Consider the following 20,115-nt stretch of genomic DNA (forward strand, 5'->3'; position numbering starts at 1 on the left):
CCCCCAGGCCAGCCCCCCCCCCCTAAAGCAGGTTCCCTGCAGCAGGCTGCAAAGGAAAGCGTCCAAGCGGGTCTTGAATATCTCCAGAGAAGGAGACCCCCCCCCCCCAACCCATGTGGGCAGCCTGTCCCAGTGCTCTGTTGCTCTCACAGTGAAGGTTTTCCTCGTGTTCGTATGGAACGCTTCATCAAAGCAACAAAAGCCTCTTGTGAGGGTCAGGCTCTGCCACGGGGCTGCCACCGTTGTTGGGACCTGAGCAGGGCCTGAGGAGGGAGCTTCTGAGGGCTGGGGGGAGAGCACTGCAGGCCGCTGCGTTTTGGCTGCTCAGGAGCTTTGAACACACGCTACAAGGAAGCACGCTGAGAGAGAGACGAGTTGGACAGGTTTGGGGAAAGCAAGGTGCCTGCCGACACCCTGGAGGCTTTGGAAATGCACAGGGCCCCGCGGAGGCCGCTCACCTGCATGCCCCTTGCCTCACCGTGAGCCACCGGCAGCTAGGGGACAAGGGGTGGGGGAAGGCCTCCCGCGGCCTGCAGGTGGGCACCTTTGGGTGGCCCCCCACCACCTCTCAGGGCCCGCGGAGCTGTGCCAGCATCCACTTCATAGCATCACGGAACCATTCAGGTTGGAAAAGACCACTAAGGTCATCTAGTCCAACCGTCAGCCCAGCCCCACCATGCACACTGAGCCCTCAGTGCCACATCCCCACATTTCAAAACCTCCAGGGACGGTGACTCCACCACCTCCCTGGGCAGCCTGTGCCAGTGCCTTGCCACTATTTCAGAGAAGAAATTTTTCCACATATCCAACCTGAACCTCCCCTGGTGCAACTTACGGCCATTACCTCCCATCCTGCTGCTGTGGTGCGATGAGTGCTGCCCTACACTTGCTGGAATAACCCACATCTCATGTGGGTCTGACCAGGCTTAGGACATCCTGCACTGCTCAGCTCTCTGCACTCAAGCTGCTAGGACTAGTATGTGATGCAATACATAAGTATGCGGTTGTCACTCGGCAGCTTTAATTGTTTTTTTTTTTTTCTTTTAAATGAAGTTTTCTGTTGTTCTGACATATTCCTCATAAGAATTATCTCCTACCATCAGATAATGCAGCTGGCACTCTGTAACACCGGCCATGCCCTGGAGAGCTCGCAGTGCAGAAGAAACAAGGATTCATATAGGAAAACAGCAAAAGCTGTACTCGGGAGATATATATCTTATTTTTTAGCTTGGATACTCTTTCCAGATCCTTATCAGACACAAGCTGAGAAGAGGTTCATTTGCCATGAATTAGGACGATTGCCTTTCCCTGTCTTGTAATAAAAAGATTCAGAGTTTTAAATCTTTTTACCTTCAGCACCTGGTAAAGAGATTGAAAATCTCTGGAAAGGCAAAGCTATGGCTGGGAAAAACAAACAAACCTCTCATACTGCACTTCCAAGTTGAAATGACACCGCAGTCCCCCATCCGTGTTTCCTCTCTGCCCCTCAAGGCATCCAGAGGGCATAGATAAAAGCATCCAGGCCTCAGTCCCATGCTGCTGAGCTCTTCCAGCTCCTCATGGACTAGAGAGACCCTGGAACCCCTGACAGTGACCCCATCCCCATTTATTCCTGAAGCCATTGCTGTGAGCAGACATGATTAGACACCAGCAGTGAGATCTCACTGCACATCTGAGAAAATGGCCTCTCCAAGCTACTTAGCCCCGCTGGAAGCCAAAATCTCATGGGTCTTTATGGCACCAGAAGCCACTGCCTCGTGAATTGCTGCTGAGACATGCAGCAGGATGTGTAGAAAAGATGCACTTTAAGGTTTCGGAAAGTTGTGTGCTCATTGTACGCTGAGCAGCCATGATGCCTTCAGGAGAACTGCAGAGCTATCTCAGCATCTTGAGCAGCTGCATTGTAATCGAGCAGTCCCTTGGTCTCTCTGACAGCTTTCCTGTTGCAGAAGAGGTGGTAACTCTATCCGAGTTTCCCCAAAGAAAATGATGCTGTTGGGCTGATGTGCTCAGGAGTGCAGCCAGAAGTCTCCTTGCACGAAGGTTTCCTAATGAACAGAATATGTTCAGTACAACAAAACCAATCACATAAATACAGATGTATCTGGCTCAGCCTGCAGAAGGGCACATTTCCCCAGCAAAAGGCCTTCTTTCTCAGGTAAATACACCTCCCTCGAAATCCCAGCAATTCCAGGGGAGCTCTGGCTTTTCTGTAAGGGAACAGTTTTTCCTGCAAAGGGCCAATACCATGTGGCACACTAACTTGTTCTTTCAGCAGAGCCCCCTCAACTTGAAAGCTGTAACTTAAAGCTGAAGGGAGGACAGTGACCGTGGATGTGGCCATAAATAAACCATGGCCTGTAATTGTGTGACAGGCCATCCTACAGGCAGGCAGGGCATGTGTGGGAAATGCAGCTAGGGTACCTTGTGCTCTGGGGTTGATTGTGCTTTGGGGCAGGCTGTGCCCTCCTACGGAAACCTTTGCAGATGTTTGTGGCATTTTTACCAGCCTGAAAGGCTCGAAGCTCACGAGAACTGACCGAAAATGCAGTGATGTCTCAGTGCAAAAGAAAGAACGCTGCTTTTCTGCTTCCTGCTTTAGGGAGAGAAGGATGAATGAGTAGTGGGATTTGCAGGGCCAGGACTGAACACAAATCCCCCCAGCCACTTCCCATTTTCCCTCATGTTGCTCATCCTGTGAATTGCCCACTGGTCCTTTCAGAGATGGAGCACTCCTAGGATATCAGGAAAGTTTGGAGTGTGATGAAGTTTTTTCAGGTTTCTTTAGAAGGCTTTGAACCCGCTGTTATTTTTCTCCCAAGGATTTTATTATGTAATGGTGCATTTTTTTTTTTTTTTTTTTCTGAGAGACAAGATGCTGCCTTGAGTGTAACAAAAGGGCCTGCCTGGAAGAATTATTTGCTCTGTTTCTAGGACAACAAGAGGAATGAAAAATAAAGATACCGCAGCATCACAGCGGAGCTGAAAAGGGGCTTGGAACTGCAGAGCTTTGCAGTGCATCACGAACCACATCCTGCTCTTCCCACCTCAGCCCTGCTTGGCTTGGGTCAGGACTGCCAGGACAGCTCCAGGCTCCCTCCAGAAAGCTGGCCATTCTCCTTTAAGAGCAAGCCATTTGCAACGTGATACATCTCCCAGCCTGCTTCATTCAATGGAGTACTCATTCTGCTTTTGCAGCCATCCTGGAAAAGCTGCTGAGCTCCTGCCTTCTGCAATTGCAATAGGAATAAGGATGCCCAACAGCAGCCTGCAGGATTGCAGCTCCAGACAGCGACATTTATGGCTGAAGGGCTACACTGTTTTTCTAACATGTTTGGATTGCACCTTGTAGACATACAGCACGTTTCCAAAAGCAATAACAGCAGCTGCTGTGTCTGTGTGTGACTATCTGCTTTCCACACCTGCAGCAGTGGGAGCAGTGAAGGGAATGATCTGCAAATGATTTTGGAAAAATTGGTGCCCAGGAAACCCACAGCACAGGTGAATGGGAGCTGAGTGCAGAGGCAGTGCTGAGAAAAAGCTGGAGGTGGGATAACAGCCAGAAATCTCAGGGTCCCTCCTAGTGCCATCCAGGAGAAACATGCGTTGTTTGCCGTCTAGCTCTTGGAAAATTTACTAGTAAAACCTACATTCAAAGTGGAAGCAAATAGCTCAGAATGTGGAACAGTGGTCTCACAAAAGCAACAAAAATAGAAAGAAGTGAGGCTGGTAGACAGCAGCTCCTGATTTGCCATCCAGCTGTGGGGTACAGTCCCTAGGTACAGCTGAGGGTGAGCAGTACTCTGGCTTGTGCCATCATCTCCTACCCGTGTCCCCACATATCAGAGCTCGTTGCTGCAACAGTGAGCTGAGTTGCATGACACCGGGAACAAAAGAGGAGGAGAAGGCCAAGAAGATGGTGAGTAGAAAGGAAGAGACAGTAAACAGGAGATAGAAACAGAAAGGAGAAAGGGCAGTGGTGTCAGGAGGTAAGGTGGAGGAGAAACGATGCACAGAGCACATCCAATGGGCTTTCATTTCCCATCCAGGTGCTGGATAGGATTCTCAATATCTGCTTTCGCCTAGGAAATTGCCCCATTAATTATGTTGTTGAGCATGGGAATGCAGCAGCTCTTTGCCTCCCCACTTCTGGGGGAGCCTGCGACCCGAGCAGTCCGGGTTTCCCAAGCATTTAGCAGTGTGGTCATGCTAATTTAGCAAGGGGCTTTCAAAGCCTTGCCGGGAAAAGTTCCCTCCTTCCCAGAGGCATTGAAAGTTTTGACCTCCTGACCCCCCTTTTACTAGGAGGTTCAAAAGCAGCATTGCAGCTGTTAAAGTTTTTCTTCATGCCTCAGTGATTCTCTGATGTGGACAGGGCCACTGTTTATCCAGCCTGACCTCCCTTCTCAGAGCCCACGACGTCTCTTTCTTGCAGTGCTGCAGGCAGCGCAGCCCTTGCTGCCTCCCTCTCTGGCCATTCATTCCCATTGGTGCATGAGTGCATCACTACCCATTACAAATCCATCCCCCGCCGCGAGCTGGGTTTCCCACCCTGATCTGATTTGTCCATCAAGCTGCAGATTCATTTACATTTAATACACCGTGACTTATCTATGAAACGCAACCCTCCTCCTGCTCTGATGCTGGGATCCCTTTGGCTTCCAAAAGTCAACAGTCTGCTCCTGGAAAAATAACTCCCGCTAGGCTGCCGTGGGGCCCCACACACGCAGCAGAGGTTTCACCCCAAGTGTGTGTCTCGTTTCAGGATGGCACCTCCTGTGTCACCCCCCTAAGGGCTGATGGGTCCCGGCCTGACTTGTTACTACCGTGCCTTGGATATTGCGGTGCCAAAAGGGCTGGAGCCTGCTGCCTGTCCTTTGCACAGTGGAACCAGATGGTCACAGTGCTGGGCAGGGGACAGTTAGGTTAGGATGCAAAGTGACACATGAGGAGGCGGAACAGGAACAGTTTGTGAACTCTCCTGTCTGTGGCATTAACCACATCCACACTAGCAGATTAGGGTCATTAACATAGTCATTAAAAAAGGGAGAGTCCCACTGTGAAGAATGACAGGTGCTTCAAGCCGGCAGGTGCCTGTCCCAGTGATGGAGGCCGAGAGATAGCAGTGGTCACCACAGTGCAGACGTCTCCAGCGCAGGGTGAGCCCTCACCCTCCCTGCTCCTTTTCTGCTGTGGAAAACCACTCACAGTTTGAATGTGTTCAATGATGAGGGCCTGGCTCGCTGTGCTCCCTGTGTCCCTGCTCAGTCATTATCTCCTTACGTGAGCTCAGCTTCCCTAGCTGCAAAATGGGGATAATGTTTACTTTGCTTGCAGGGGTGTGGAGGAATTATTAATTAATGTTTATGAAGTGCTTTCAGATCTCTGAATGAGAAGGGCGAGATAGGCAGCATGGATTCATGAGGCAGCTGCAACGAATTGTGATGAATTATTGTGATTAAAAGGTAAATTATTGTTATTACTCGATCATAAGCAGATACAGCCACCAGTCCTGGACAATCTGATCTCCAGCTCTGTTAACTTCTTTTTCCTCCTTCTTCCCAAGAGTAGTGCCTGAACAGCATTGCTGCTGTCCTGCAGCAACCACGCAGCCTCTCTGAGCTGCAGGACCTTGATCAGTGGAAGGCTGAGCACTGCCTTCAGAAGGGCTGTAATAACCCCATAAATAAATCAGATGAGGATGAGCCATCTGGCCCAGCTTCTGGTGAGGAGAAGCGTGCTGCAGCCGGCCATGAGCTGCTGCAGAGGGGCAGCTCCAACCTCCACGGCTGCCCAGAGCTCCCCTCTGCAGCAACTAGGGCAGGCAAGAGGCCACTTTTTTTTGTGCTGAGCCTGTCCCCAGAAGCTGACTCCTGTCCAGAGCAAACACACCACAAACTGGCTCTGCCAGCTTCTTAAATTCCTCTTTCAGGTAAGGAAGTGTGAGTGCACGAAGGTGATCCTGTCCTTTGTGATTCTCACCTCACAGCTGGGCTGGGATAAATGCCTGTGTGTGCGCCCCTGGCAAATGTAAAACAAAATGTGTTTGCTCAAAAAGGCTGAAATCACTGGCCAGACCTTGCACTGGCAATAGGTTAAGGTGCAGGGAGGCAGCTAGAGGCATGCAGGAACTCGAACCTATGCCTGCTTTCCCATGCTTTCTGCCCAGGTCAGGCTTGGCCTGAATGCAGTCTTGAGGTTGTTTGGCCATCTCTGTCTTCCTCAGCTCAGCTGCTTTGAAACCAAAGTGAATGTGACCTGATTTAGAACGGCTTGGGTAATGTGAACCCAGCCTTGCACCAGCAGGTTTTTCCTGTTCTGGCTTCCCTGCCTCTGTTTGCACAGAGAGGGCACCCAAGCCTGCAGGAGCAGCTGGGGAGGAGCACGACTTCCACCCTTTGGGCCACCTTTTCCTGCTTTTTCCCAGCCCATTTGCTGCACCTCAGTGGCCACCTGTCAGCGTGCATTGACACAAATCCTCATAAACAGCCACAGCCAGCCCCACATCTACTTGACTCCCGTGTCCTTGCAATGCTGGGGATAGAAGCACAGAGTCATAAAGGTTGGAAAAGACCTCTAAGATCACCGAGTCCAATCATCGACCCATCACCACCAGGCCGCACTGGTGCAAGCAACCAGAGCATGCGTGCAGACTTCCGTTCAACAGATCAACCACATGTGTGTTTGGACCCATCTTATAACTCAGTCCTGGGCAGTGAGTTTTGAACTCTCCCATCTGTAACGTGGGAAGAAGAATGTTTCCATTCACCTCCTTTGGCTAGTGGTTTGTTTATACTGGAAGGGCTGTCTCTTGTGTAAGTGCAATGAAGATAATAATTACCTTTCATTAGTTTAAGTACTATAAGGCCTCATATGCGATTGAAATATAGAAATTCCAATACTTAAGTAGTTAGAGAGGAGCAGAGATATTTTTTCCCCACTCACTGACAAAGATTTGTGGTTTTTCTTTTAATTTTAAAGATAAATGACTATCACCCTCACAGGACTGATTTCTTATTTGCTATTGATTTTACATGAAGATATTTGTCAGGATACTTTACTGGCTCTCCATGTCCACAGTACTTGAGTAGGCCAGGTAATGTGTCTCAGTCAACAGGAATTCACGTGGAAAGCCAGGAATATAATAGATTTTATCACCTACTATGCTGAGAATAAATGGTACCTGATGACTACAGAGCACCTCTGTCTTCTTAACCCAAGGTTTTCTAGGAACTACATAAATCAAGCAAACAAAGTCACTTTTCCATTTTGTATGTTAACAGCGTTCCTGAAATAGAAATACCATCCAACAGATGCACATTCAGCATGTATCTTCCTCTCTATTGGAAAGTGAGTAAATTGGCTTTCACTTCCCTAATACTGAGCTCTTGGCAGTGTTTGAGCACAGCCACCCCCAGCACGCGGCTGTATGGCAGGCAGACCTAACCACAGGAAACCTAAGAGAAAAGGAGGCTTTCGGCTGCCCGTGCTTACCTCGATTTTCCACCCTGATTCACTTTCAGGCTGTGGGATATCTAAAGAAGTGGCAAGCGAGTGCAGAAGGGGCTTTGCAAGGTGCCCATAATCTCACGAGCCCCAAAACACATTCAAGGATGTGAGCAGGACGTGCCATGACAGCATCTCCCCTTGACATTGGCACCTCCAAACAGCTCCCCGATGGCTTCTGCTCACCTCCTCTTATCCCACAGGCAGGCAGATGCCTGGGAAATGTGGCTGGCATTCAGAGAAAGCTGAAAATAACCCAAACTTCAGCCAGGATGAAGCTGGGAGTGTGCTGCCCTCAATGAGGGCCTCTCAGCCAGCACCACGAGTGATGAAATATGCCGGTACCTAGGGCCTAATCCAGCCCTCTGCAGCCACTCTGGGTCTTTCCTTTGCATTCAAGGGGCTCTGGAGCCCCTCCAAAAAGATGAGGGAACAAATGTAGCCCTGGCAACCCCACTGAGTGCAGGGAGGAACAAAGAGGACCCCCAGGGCTGAATTTGTTTCCATTTTAATCCTTATCTATACCAATCCCCACCATGCATGGAAAGAGGCTTCTCAGCCGTATACATTTGCATTGCTACAGGAGTTTTAAGTGATAAAACGCTTGGCCTATGTATTCAGAAACAATTAGTGATTCAAAGCAGCCAGAGACAACTTGAAGAGGCCTGGTTTTCAAGAGGCTGATGCTGCGTCCTGGCTGCAAGGGAAAACTAAGATTTCTGGGAAAAAAAAAAAATAAGGTACTGGACGCTTGGAAATGCATTTCAAATCTTGGTTGGAAAAATGACATTTTCCATAGAAAAAAATCCTGCCTGCACCAAAACAGGTGCCAGGCCAAGCAGACCTATTCCAGGTGCCCTTCAGAGTGTGCTGCGCATGCAAGAACTTATATTTAGGACAAGGTCATAAGTGCATGCAAAATGCGCAGAGCGGCAGGGAACAGAATGCTTTGGGCACTGTGCAAAAGGCTCAAGGCACTCGACAGGGCTGCTCCCAGGAGAGCCCAATTGCCCTGCAGGCACAGCTCCATAGGCATCTCGCTTCTCCTGGCACATACATGCACCTGCAGGTTTTACCTCCCACTGTTGTGAAGACACATCAGAAGTGTGACCCAGAAACACTGCAAAAGCAGAGCACCTGCTATTTACTTCTTGAATCTCGCACTACGCTTTGGGGCTGTGCTTCTTTTTAAGGGTATAGTTGGTTCTCTTCCTCTGGTTATGGCTTGTAGAGGTCCATCCTGGCTGACAAGCTGGTGTGGGACCACTAGGGTAGCATGTGCCACAGCTTCTGCCCCAAAAATCAGATATCTGAGAGCATCAGTGCAGCCTGTCCAGATCCCTCTGTAGTGTCTTTCTACCCTCAGAGAGATCAACAATTCCTCCCAACTTGGTGTCATCTGTAGACTTACTGAGGGTACACTCAATCCATCCAATCCTCTCAAATTGTCAGTAAAGGTATTAAGCAGGGCTGGCCTCAATGCCAAGCCCTGGGGATCACTACTAGCGACCTGTCGCCAGCTGGGTTTAACTCCATTCACCACCACTCTTGCTCTAGTGGGCATGGTGGGGATGGGTTGATGGTTGGACTGGATGGTCTTAGAGGTCTTTTCCAACCTTAATGGTTCTATTACTCTATAAAAGGGTCTGACAGCAGCTATGAAAAGGACTTTTCCCTAGATCCCAAAGGAGGCCACAAAGATGCTCAAAGGGCAGGAGCATCTCTCCTATGAAGAAAGTTTGAGGGAGTTGGACTTGTTCAGCTTGAAGAAGGCTCTGAAGAGACCTCATTGTGGCCTTCCAGAACTTGAAGGGAGCATACAAGCAGGAGGGGGCCAACTTTCTACATGGTCTGATAGTGATGGGACAAGGGGAAATGGCTCTAAACTGAAAGAGGAGGGATTTGGGTTAGATGTTAGGAGGAAATCCTTTGCTCAGAGGGTGGTGAAGCATTGGCACAGGCTGCCCAGAGAAAGCTGTGGATGGCCCATCCCTGGAGGCATTCAAGGCCGAGTTGGATGGGCCCTGGGCAGCCTGAGCTGGGATGGGAGCTTGGGGACAGGAAGCACAGGGAGCTCTGCCAGTGACTATCAAGAACAACTGGGTCAGAAGGGAGGTGCATCCAAAGAGGAGCTACCTACAGGCTTCTCCCTTTGCTAATCTCTCCCATGGCCTGAGCCTGTGTGAGGCATGTGCTGCATCACTGAGGCCTGGGGACAAAGCCTAGGGCACCGAGGGGATCATCTCTGACCCACTGTGGGCACCCACTTCCTCCCAAGGGAAGTTTCCTGACTCTCCAGCTGACTTGCACAACAAGTTTTTCTTCTGCCCAGGTGTCAGTGTCAGCCATTCTCCAGCCAAGAGGATGCTATGCTGGGACAGGAGTGGGCGATGAGCCTTGTAATTAGGGGTGGGTGCCACCCACTACCTCGTCCCTCATTTAGCGTGCAAGATTTATAGCCAAGTCTGTTTAGATTGCCCATACAACTTATCATTTGCACATACTGCTCTTCATCTTCAAAGAACTTCAGCAGGTGTTTCACAGGCTTCTCCAGTGCTCTCACGTGACAAAGGTATTATATCCCTGTACTGTAAAGAGGATGGAAAGGGGTGAAGAGAAGCTAAATAAAGGCACTCAGCCTTTCAGTCCTGTGCTCAGGTCTTCACCTGTACCTTGCTGCCTCTGAGGCTTGACAATAGCATTGTGGAGCTTTGTCCTGTTGTTCTGAGAGCCTTGCTGCAGCTTGGCACTAGTTAACCAGCCCAAAGAACTGGCGTGCAAATACATACACCATTTTATTTTTCATTAATGTAGAAAGACAAGTAGCACCCATTCACCTTAACAGCAACATATGAAAGAGAGGAAGGGGTCCATCCATGACCTAGTAGCCATCCTGTGCCAACATAGGAAGGGCAAGGGGATGAGAATATAGATCAGGCTGGGGGTGAGAACAGCTTGAACTGCTCACTCCATCTATAACTATCTTGGTGGAGCAGCTCTGGATGTGTCAACAGATCCACATCAACCTGTGCCAGCACTTATGTTTGCATTCATTTAAACTCAGGAATATCTAGTCCAGTTGCCTAAAATTCATATAACTTTATTGTTGGCACTCCCAACTTGCCAAAGGCCCTACCTCGTTGTTGGGCCACAAGTTCTCCCCATTGCCAGGACAACCTTGTGCTAAAGATCACTGTGCTATTTTTTGCTGCAGTTCTCCTCTCACATTAAACAGGGAGAGGAGGGCTCATTAAAAAGGAGAAAAGGACACATGCACGTCTTCATCTCTTAATAATGAAACCAAATGAAAAGGCCCTAGCAGATGGCTAACGAGTCACTTAAGCAGGGCATTCCCAGCCCCAGCAAGGAGGACCAGGGGCTGGGTGAGGCCTCCCAACTTCACATCCATTCAATGAGCAATGTCTTGCAGAGCCCAAACACGCGTAGAGATGACTAGCACCAGGGAAATTTTGCCCACCAGGGCTCCAGTAAGTGACCACACAAACACCCTCAGATCCCACATTCATTAAAAAGAAAATGAATGCCTGCTTTTAATTACCTTGTTAATGATATCTGCTCTTGTAGGAAGCAGGACTGGTGCTGCTGGTGCCCATGAAGAATGTAGGAGCTTCTGCTGATAGTTTCTGGTGGGTGAGCACCTCACCTGGTCCTCCCTAGTGTCCCACAGAGCTTGGGTCATGCTGTCTATAGAGCACAAAGTCAGCCTCTGCTTCCCCTTCCTCCCCTCAGGAACTCTTCTCAGGATGCTTGTAGGTGTCCTGGAGCAGAATATATCTTCTTATTTTTTTAAAGGGTTTGAAGAGAAGGCACAGGGTGACAGACACACAGCTCTTACCACAGGCGCATGTCTTCTCTAAGAAAGCAAGAAGAAAACAGATTAAGCATTATTTTTTTTTAGTAAGGAGAAGGGGTAATTTCCTAGCCCTGATTCAGCACTGCCAGGTAGAGACAATGACTCCCCTGTCATCACCTCCCAGCTTTGCCTTTGTAATGCTGCTAATGGCAGCGCACCTCTGGGGAAGGTGCAATTACCTGGGAGTTCACTGCCTCATCGCTAGCAATTACCCAGTTGTCCTGTGTCCAATTAACTCACCCTAATCAGCACATCATCACCACAGACCTAAAACAGCTACTTTCTGCAGTCACCAGTAAATACCATCATTAAGCACCTGGGAGTGAATTTGCCATTAGCCCCGGAGTGATTACTTGCTGCAAACATGCAAACTGAGCAGGGTTGTTATAAAACACGATCCCAGTCAAATAAAATCCCATGCTGTTAGCGAGCAGCAGGCAGTGCTTATTCCGTGTGACACCAGGAAGGACAAGTTGTTTAATGGGGAAGCCTTGCCTTGCTGCGGTAGAGCTCCAGCCCATCTGCTGGTTCACCAGACATGGAGAACTGCATTTATTCCTGCTTATGGCAAGGTCTCACAGGCAAAGCATGTGATTCTGTAAGGTGCTCCCTGGAACTGTAAACTTTAGCAACACTGCATGATGCAGGACTTTGGTGTTTGTTTATTTGTTTGTTTTTTAACTGACAACCCATGCTACGCATTCCCATTTAAAGAATGAAAAATGATCAGTGTAACAGGGGTGACCTTTCCCCTCTCTCTAACCCCAGCCCATGGAACGGCCACCAGGTCAGAGGGCTGCTGTGATAATCCTACACTTCCAGGTCATCTCTTCAGCCCCAGGTCATCACTAACCAGGGCTTTGTTTCCCATCACGAGGCTGTTTGATGTTTGTGACATTGATTTGGGGTCTCTGGGTGAGAAATCCTTGTCACAAAGGGTGTGATGATAATCAGTGTCATTATCAGTGGGTGCCCTGTTCCTGGAGACACCCAAGGTCAGGCTGGATGGGGCTCTGAGCACCTGATCTAGTGTAGGTGTCCCTTCTCATTGCAGGGGAGTTGGACCAGATGACCTCTAAAAGTCCCTTCCAACTCAAATGATTCTATGATCAAGGTATAAACCAGAGAAGGAGCAGATGCCCTGAGCTCTTGGCATCAGCCTGACAGCTGCAAGCTGTGGTGCTGTTCGTGTGTCCTCCGCAGCAGAAGCCAGGGAAGGTTTTCCAGCTCCCAGGAGAGAAGCTGAGGTATGGGCTGAGCACAGCAGAGGGAAGAACCATGGGATCAGCAACATGTAGGGCTGTGCCCAACTCACCCCTCCATTATACCACCTCCAAACACTCATTTCACTCCATTAATTGGCTGCACCAGTGTACCTAATTAATGAGATGTTGCTCAGATGCTCCAGTGCTCCTCTGCTCTCCATTGGCATCAGCTTTTAGAAGAGCCCCAGTGCTGCTGGTAGGACCATGACTGTGCTCTTGGGCACAGATTTCTCCACTGAGTGAATGTAGGGGAAGAAGGGACTTGACATTCATGGAAAGCTGTGGGGTGGCTTTTGTCTCCAGAAAGAAAACATTTAGGCCCCCACTAGGTGCATCATCCCAATTACAGGGCTGGGGGCAGTTATGAGGCAGTGCCACAGCCCTGTAGGAGCATAGGGGGAAGCAGCTTTGCAGCTGGCATCCATCCCTTCTTGCTTTTCCAGGTCTACTCTGCCTGTTGGTGGTGGTGCTGATGTCCCATCCTCAGCCATGCAACACCCCACACACTGATAAGGCTGTGTCTGGATGAGAGATTGCCCTTGAACTGGTTTCTTCTTTGGGAGCGGCCCCAAATCCCCAGCCAGCCATTACCGAAGCCGGGAGTAAGAAACATATCAGCCATTCCAGGAGGGCCTGGTCTCCCTCTGGGACTGGAAAAAGGCCCAGCACATATTGATTCAGTTCCTCATTTAATGCATGTTTATGTGGAGCAATTCAGAAACACTCGATCCATTCAAACTTTCGTAGCAACATCAGCCACAAAATGCAGGAACTTGCTCAGTCCTTCCTAGGAGATCCATTATTCTGAGTCAGCTTCTAAGGAGCAGCAATAAAATCCCCTCGGCCTGATGTGCCATGAGTCTGAGGGCAGAAGTTGTTGCTATCACGTTTAATGCCTCCAACAAACTCATGCTCATCCCTGTACACTCCCCACATCACCCACTCTTGGCCAGTAGAATCACAGATCATTAAGGTTGGCAAATACCACTAAGATCAGCAAGTCCAACCCTCAACCCACCCCCACCATGCCCACTGACCACATCTCTCAGTGCCACATCCACATGGTTCTTGAACACCGCCAGGGATGGTGACTCCACCACCTCTCTGGGCAGTCTGTTCCAATGTATCACCACTCCTTTGGAGAATAAATTTTTCCTAATATCCAACCTGAACCTCCCCTGGTGCAACTTAAGGCCATTATCTCTCATCCTAGATCTCTGGTTGGAATAATCCCTTCTTCCCCATACTTTTCTTTCCCATAATATTTCTTCATCAGACACCTGGACCTGGGTTGAAAAGCAGGATGGTGGGGACCTTGGCACCAGTTCTCCACGTTTTCCTCCTTTTGTGCTCACACTTCAGCATGGTGTTCCACTGCCTCTGCCACCACCAGGCTTGATTTTGGGTAGAAAACCTCCAGCTTCAGGGTGCCTTCAGCTGTGACACCTCAAGTCAGTAGGTTCTGCTGGAAACATTGGTCCAGACCTGATCAGGCTTAGAGGAGGAAAGAAGGGGGAAATCAGGTGGTCCCACACCTCCTGGAGGGGAGTAGAACTGTCTCTGGGCTTGCTGAAGGGCTGTCAGACACCCGCTCAGTTGTTTACAGTGGGGAATGTGAGATGCTGCTGAGAGGGAGTGAAATGGAAGCATTCAGGGGCAACTGGATTAGCAAGGCAGAGGGGTGCTGAAGGGTTAAAGGGTTTTATAGAAGCACAGAAGAGACTAAAGGGATTGGAGAGCAAAAATCCAATTAGGAGATCTAACAGGAAGAAGCCAAGCCCTGAAACAATAAAGATAATGGGTTTAGCTGCCAAAGGAAAGATGAGAATGGAGTGGGGAGAGCAGATTTGTGGCAGGGCCAAGAGGAAGGAGAAGTTGTTGCAAAATGATTGGTTTTTGAATTAAGAGTTATTTGTCAAAACAGAGTCACATTACAGCCTCACCTGCAGCAAAGTTCATGTCAGGACCCAAACTGTGGTGTTGGTCCTTGCTATTACAGTAGGCTGAATGTCCTCAGAGAAGTTTGAGCCCACCACCGACCTAATCCCATGCACTGCGCCATGAGAGAACTGACCTCAGCAAGATTTGTTTGCTTGCTGTTCTGTGTTATCTTTCCAATACATTTTGCCTGGGATCAAAGCGAAGGAAAGGAGCTGTGGGGCAGGTGTGCTCTGCGGGCAGCCCCTGTCCCTAAAGGCCCTTCCCTGAAGCCCCAAAGCCAAATGAAACAGGACAGCACAGAGAGGCAGCAAGGAGCTGTCAAAGGTCTGAAACTGCTTCCCTACATGTATGGGTTGTGCATTCCAGTATGGAAAATACATGACTTATGAGGGTATGGTAGGGGACTGCAAAGTCATGATGGGGGTCAGCCACTCTGCATCTATGATTCTCTTTCCAGTGCAAGAAGTGGAGTCAGCTTCAAGAGAACAGACGACAGACCTCGGCTGCTCATTGCCGAAGGATGCTGCTGGTTGTAGATATTTAGAGAGGTTCAAGGAAAGTTCATGGGGCAACAGTCATCTGGGTTATTAAATAGAGACATATTGGGGTTAGGAAGAATTTGGGGCCGTGCTCTTGGCTTGTATTAGTGAGTGGGGGAAGGCACTTGGGGCACACTGCCCAGGTGGACCTCACACCTGGGGGAGATGAGAAATGAGAAGTATGGAGGAAGTGAGGTCCATGGGTGAGAAACGTGTGGGAAACAATGGGCTGCCAAGCAACACGCCCTTGGGAGCACCTGCTGCTCTCTGAACGCTCCCCAGGTTGGCCAGCCCCATGCTCTGATCCAGTACTGGAGTTTCTCTTTACTCAGCTAGGTCTGCACGTAGATCCCAGTCTATTCCCATTAGGTCCCAAAGGATCTGTCCTATACAACCTGACAGAGCGATTTCTCCCTACAGTGCACATCCTGAACCACTCGTCTACCTCAAAGAAATCATGTTGTGATTTCAGCAGAGGGATAGCAAGCCAGGTGCGGACTTTTGGGGCCTTTTGGGACCTCAGACTCCAACAAGAGGTGTGGGTCTCTGCTTAGAGCCACGAAGCAGTTAAACCCACGTGTAGTCTGCATTCTGTGCCTGTTGAGAACCACGTACTCTTGGCCAAGAGCAAACCTAACGGAGAAGTCTTTTCAAGCTCTTAAAGCCAAAAACCACCAATACACCTGGCTTGCATCTTGCTAGCTGACAGCCACTTTGGAGACCCCAGCCTCAGTGCACAAACCCAAGCAGAAGACGGGATAAACCCATGACATGACTCTGTTGGGACAGCCTCTCCCCGGGAACTGCTTGTGGTTTAGCAGCCAGCTTGGATGCTCCCATGACATCCCACTGCCACGATGCTCCTGCAGCCCAGCTGAGACCCAGGTTCCTCCAGCAAAGGAAAGGTCGTCACCGCAGCTCAAGCCTCGTTAGCACTCAGCATTGCACTGATTTAAATCTGTCAGAGTAATTAAAGTGGAACAACGCCCCTGCAAAATAAGGGCAGTACCCTTTGCATTGGCATAGCTTATTCTTCCATGAGGAAGAGAATAATGCATACAGGGTGCCTGAAGGATGTGTTTATATCAAGCGTGCCGCCTGTAAAATAAAAATATTTCCCTTTCAAAGCACCTGTTGCACACCTGGCTGATGTTTGCACTAATGAAAGCGTTGTGTGCGCTCTTGAAAAGTTAATCCAAAATAATTAAGAGGGAAAATTTAGATTAGATTAGTGGAACCACATGAAATCTTCTTGTACACACTCTCATTTGAAATAAATGCTCCTTTAATTCAGGTTAATTTATAATTCATAAAAAAAGAATAATCCTTAATTAAATGAAAAGGAGCACTGCATTCCAAATGAGAACATCAGTGCGGCTCGTGGCTGCTTTTATCACACCTGATGTGAAGGCAGCGGAACACAGACATCTGAGAGCTGCACTGTCCATGTCCCTCAGTGCCACATCTCCACAGATGCTGAACACCTCCGGGCACAGTGATGCCACCACCTCCCTGGGCAGCCTGTGCCAGTGCATCACCACTCTTTTGGAAGTTTTTCCTAATATCCAACCTGAGAATGGGGTTACCATTCAAAACAGCCTTGAGAAACTGGAGAAATAATTTGCCAAACCATCCAGAACAGAATTCAACAGAACTGAAGGTGAGGTGTGACATTCTGGCTGGAAGAGCCGGTTGAACACATAGAGGATGGAGAACAGCTGTTGAGCAAAGTCCTCTAGAAAAGGTGCTTTTGATCACAGTGTGTGATATGAGTCAATCATGTCACGTTGGACCAAGTCAGAAGGGTTGCTTGCAGGTGTAACCCCAAGGTGACCCCTCTCCATGTTGCCTCTGCTCACCTCCTCCCACTGGCCCATAAAACTTCACCTCCTTGACCTGGGCGAGGAAGCAGCAGGGCTGGCTGCTGGTATTGTGATGTGGCCTGGGTCCCACTGCTTCCATGAGTCCCTTAGCCTTGTTTTGGCTGTTGGCTGTATTAGAGTAGTTCTTCCAGCTCTGTGATAGCCATGGAGGCTTTTCCCGGAGCTCCCAGCCTGGAGATGAGACTGCAAAATTCTTCCCTCCCTTCATGCCAAAGGCGCAGATGATTACAGTTTCATTTCTGACTCCTACTTATCCCGCCTCTGAGGAATCAGATTAATTGTGGCACACGATCAAAAAGATTGCAACTAGGAAACCAATAAGCAGCTCACTGCAGTCAGCCTGCTGCAAAGCTCGGCTGCAGATAAGCAGTGCAATTTTGCTGCACATTACCCGGGGTTCAGCTTGGCAACAGACCGCGAGCCAACTCATGTTCTTGCAATGCAGTGAGCGCTCCGGCTGCCCTGCCTCAGTGACACCTCTGCTAGGAGAGCTCTGGCTTCATGGAGAGTCAAAGCAAAGTGTGAGACCCGTGAAAGTGAGCAGAGCTGTGAGGAAGCACGCCGTATGGTGACGGGTTGTGGCTGAGCACTCAGATGCAGAAGGTGCAGTGTCCTCCAGGACCACGGGTGGGCTAACATAAGACCTTGCACCTCTTCCCCCTCCAAGCACCAGCAACAGGCTCCCAACCCCCTCATTTCTTTTATGGATGCTTCAGGGAGGGGCTGGTGCTCTCTAGATCCTGACCTTGCTGTTGCCCATCTCCTTAGCAAAGTGCCCCAGGTTCACCCAAGCCTAACACAAGACACAATCACCAGCCTGATTTGCAGCTGTGTTGCTCACCACCAAGCAGCAGCACACACGCTTCCCAGCCCTGCTCTGCTGAGCTACGAAGCAGCTGAACCCAGGGAGCCTTTCCAGTGCAACCCCTTCAGCACTGGTGCTGCTGCATGGATTCACCCTCAGTATCAGCTCTAGGAGATGGAGAAAGCCCAGCTGCGACACAGGTGGCATCTGCCATGCATGCCCAAGGCAGCGAGAGGGCTGGAGGGTGCCATGTGTGGCACCCATCTGCTGCTTCAGGTTTGGACAGCTCAGGGGTCGTGCCACCTCCAGACACCTCCTCGTCCCCTAGGCAGCTTGCAGGGCTCTAACTCAGGGACGCCCATCCGGAGGCACTGCGGGGCCGCATCCTGCCCGCTCTGTCCCTCTCCATGGTAACAGATGGATGCTGCAGTCCCAGCCCCCTCGGCGCTGCCGGGGCGGGCAGGAGACAGATGGCAGTGGAGAGGAATCAGGCCCAGATTCTCCGGAGTCGAAGAAATCGCAGGAATCCCTGATTGCCAGAGCCAAGACGCTGACCCGGCGCCGTGGGAGGGAGGGAAGGCGGAGGCGCGTGGCTCTGCTGAGCCTGGAATAGCAGAGCAGCTGTTGAGTTATCGCTTGTAATTATTACGGCATATGGGAGGTAAAGAATAGCTCCAAAGGGGAGAAAAACAAACAAGGAAAAGGCGGGATGCTGCAGGGCTGAGCTGGGGTGACGGGAGTCATTCCTCCATCAGATCCAGCGGGAATCAGGGTGGCAGCAGGCGCTCAGACACCCACACGGTGCAGGTGAACATCATGTCCATTTCAAAGATTTAAATTCAAAAGTTAAATTAAAAGCCTCTGAAGTACCAGTTGCTGGAGGCTGGGTGAGCATTTGGGGCAAATTTTGATGGTTGCTCATCCTGTGCAACAGGTATATATCTGCAGAGATAACGAGGAGACATTATTTGTCCTGGCTCACTGTTCCCTGGGCACCTGCTGATGGCTGTAACTGGACAAGACACAGGGCCAGGAGTTGGGGTTATGGTAACAGGGTTAGGGTGACAGGGTTGGTGTTAGGGTCTGCTCTGCCGGGAACCAGCGCAGCGAGCGCCGAACCAGCTCCCATTCTCCCTGCCCGAAGCAGAAGCTGCTCAAAGCAGGCAGCCAACATCAGGCTCCTGTAAGCCTTCTTCAGCCTTCTGAGTTTGCTAATTGCTCACCCAGTGACTGTTTCCCTTCTCGTCTTTTGTGCTCAAGATTAAGGGTGCAGCCAGCATGAAGTCTGCCCCACAGTCAGCAGTGGGGTACTGCTCGCAGCAGGATGCAGGGGGATGGAAGCAGGACCCAGTGCTGCTTGTGCCCACTGGGACAGCAGCAGTTCCGTGGTTTAACGCTGGTTAGATCAGGATATTCTGGGTCTCTCATCCCAAATCAACCTGATCCTCACCCCGTGAATCACCGTGCAAATGAGGCTGCGGATGAGGCACTGGAAATACGAAAGACCATTCAAGCTCTGTGATCCAGAACATGAATAAATTGTATGTGGCAGGGAACGGCCCCAGTGCCCATTAAAAGCAACCAAGCAAATCCCACCAACATCCTGGGATCCCTGCTCAGACACGTGGAGGGCTTGGCGAGCAAAGGACCAGCTCTGCAGAATCACAGAATATCCCGAGTTGGAAGGGACCCACGAGGATCACCGAGTTCAACTCCTGGCTCCACACAGGACCATCCAAAATTCAAACCATGTTTCTGAGAGTGTTGTCCAAATGCTGCCCCAGTAGGCATCAGCCACCGACACCTGAGCAGAGAGAGGCAGGCTGGCTGCAGAGCCGGGCATGCAAAGAGAGAACCGCAATGCCTTCAGAGAAGTGTTTATAGCATTAATCGAGAATTAGCTGTCGCTGGACCCAAAGGACTGTGCCTTCACAGCGTTCTATTCTCTTGTAACTATCTCATTGCAAAAATGTCATAATTGCAAATGACAGAATGTATTAACCAATGGGACAGAGTTTTCTTAAGAGGCATGGTAAGGTGATGCATTGGAACAGGCTGCCCAGGGAGGTGAGGGAGTCACTGTCCCTGGAGGCGTTCAAGAACAGTGGAGATGTGGCAGTGGGTGACATGGTCTAGAGCGGTCACAGCCACGGGTTGATGGCTGGACTAGCTGATCTTTCCAACCTTAATGATTCTATAAAACCTATTCATCACAATTCCTGCCTTCTCCACTCTCTAATTCCACCTCATTGAAGTTGCAAAAGAAGCCAAGTGCCGTGAGACCTTTGGACACCATCAGCAC

The 20,115-nt window shown here is 49.9% G+C and overlaps 1 long non-coding RNA gene across 1 annotated transcript; it reads right to left on the bottom strand.

Moving 5' to 3' along the window:
- On the bottom strand, positions 742–11,570 carry LOC110401457. The gene is made up of 3 exons (XR_002440391.1): positions 11,560–11,570; positions 11,066–11,380; positions 742–5,302 (listed from the first exon to the last, which is right to left on the bottom strand). It is a non-coding gene; the product is annotated as an uncharacterized LOC110401457 (long non-coding RNA).

The sequence above is a fragment of the Numida meleagris genome, chromosome 6 (assembly GCF_002078875.1).
Source record: "Numida meleagris isolate 19003 breed g44 Domestic line chromosome 6, NumMel1.0, whole genome shotgun sequence".
NCBI classification, from domain to species: Eukaryota; Metazoa; Chordata; class Aves; order Galliformes; family Numididae; genus Numida; species Numida meleagris.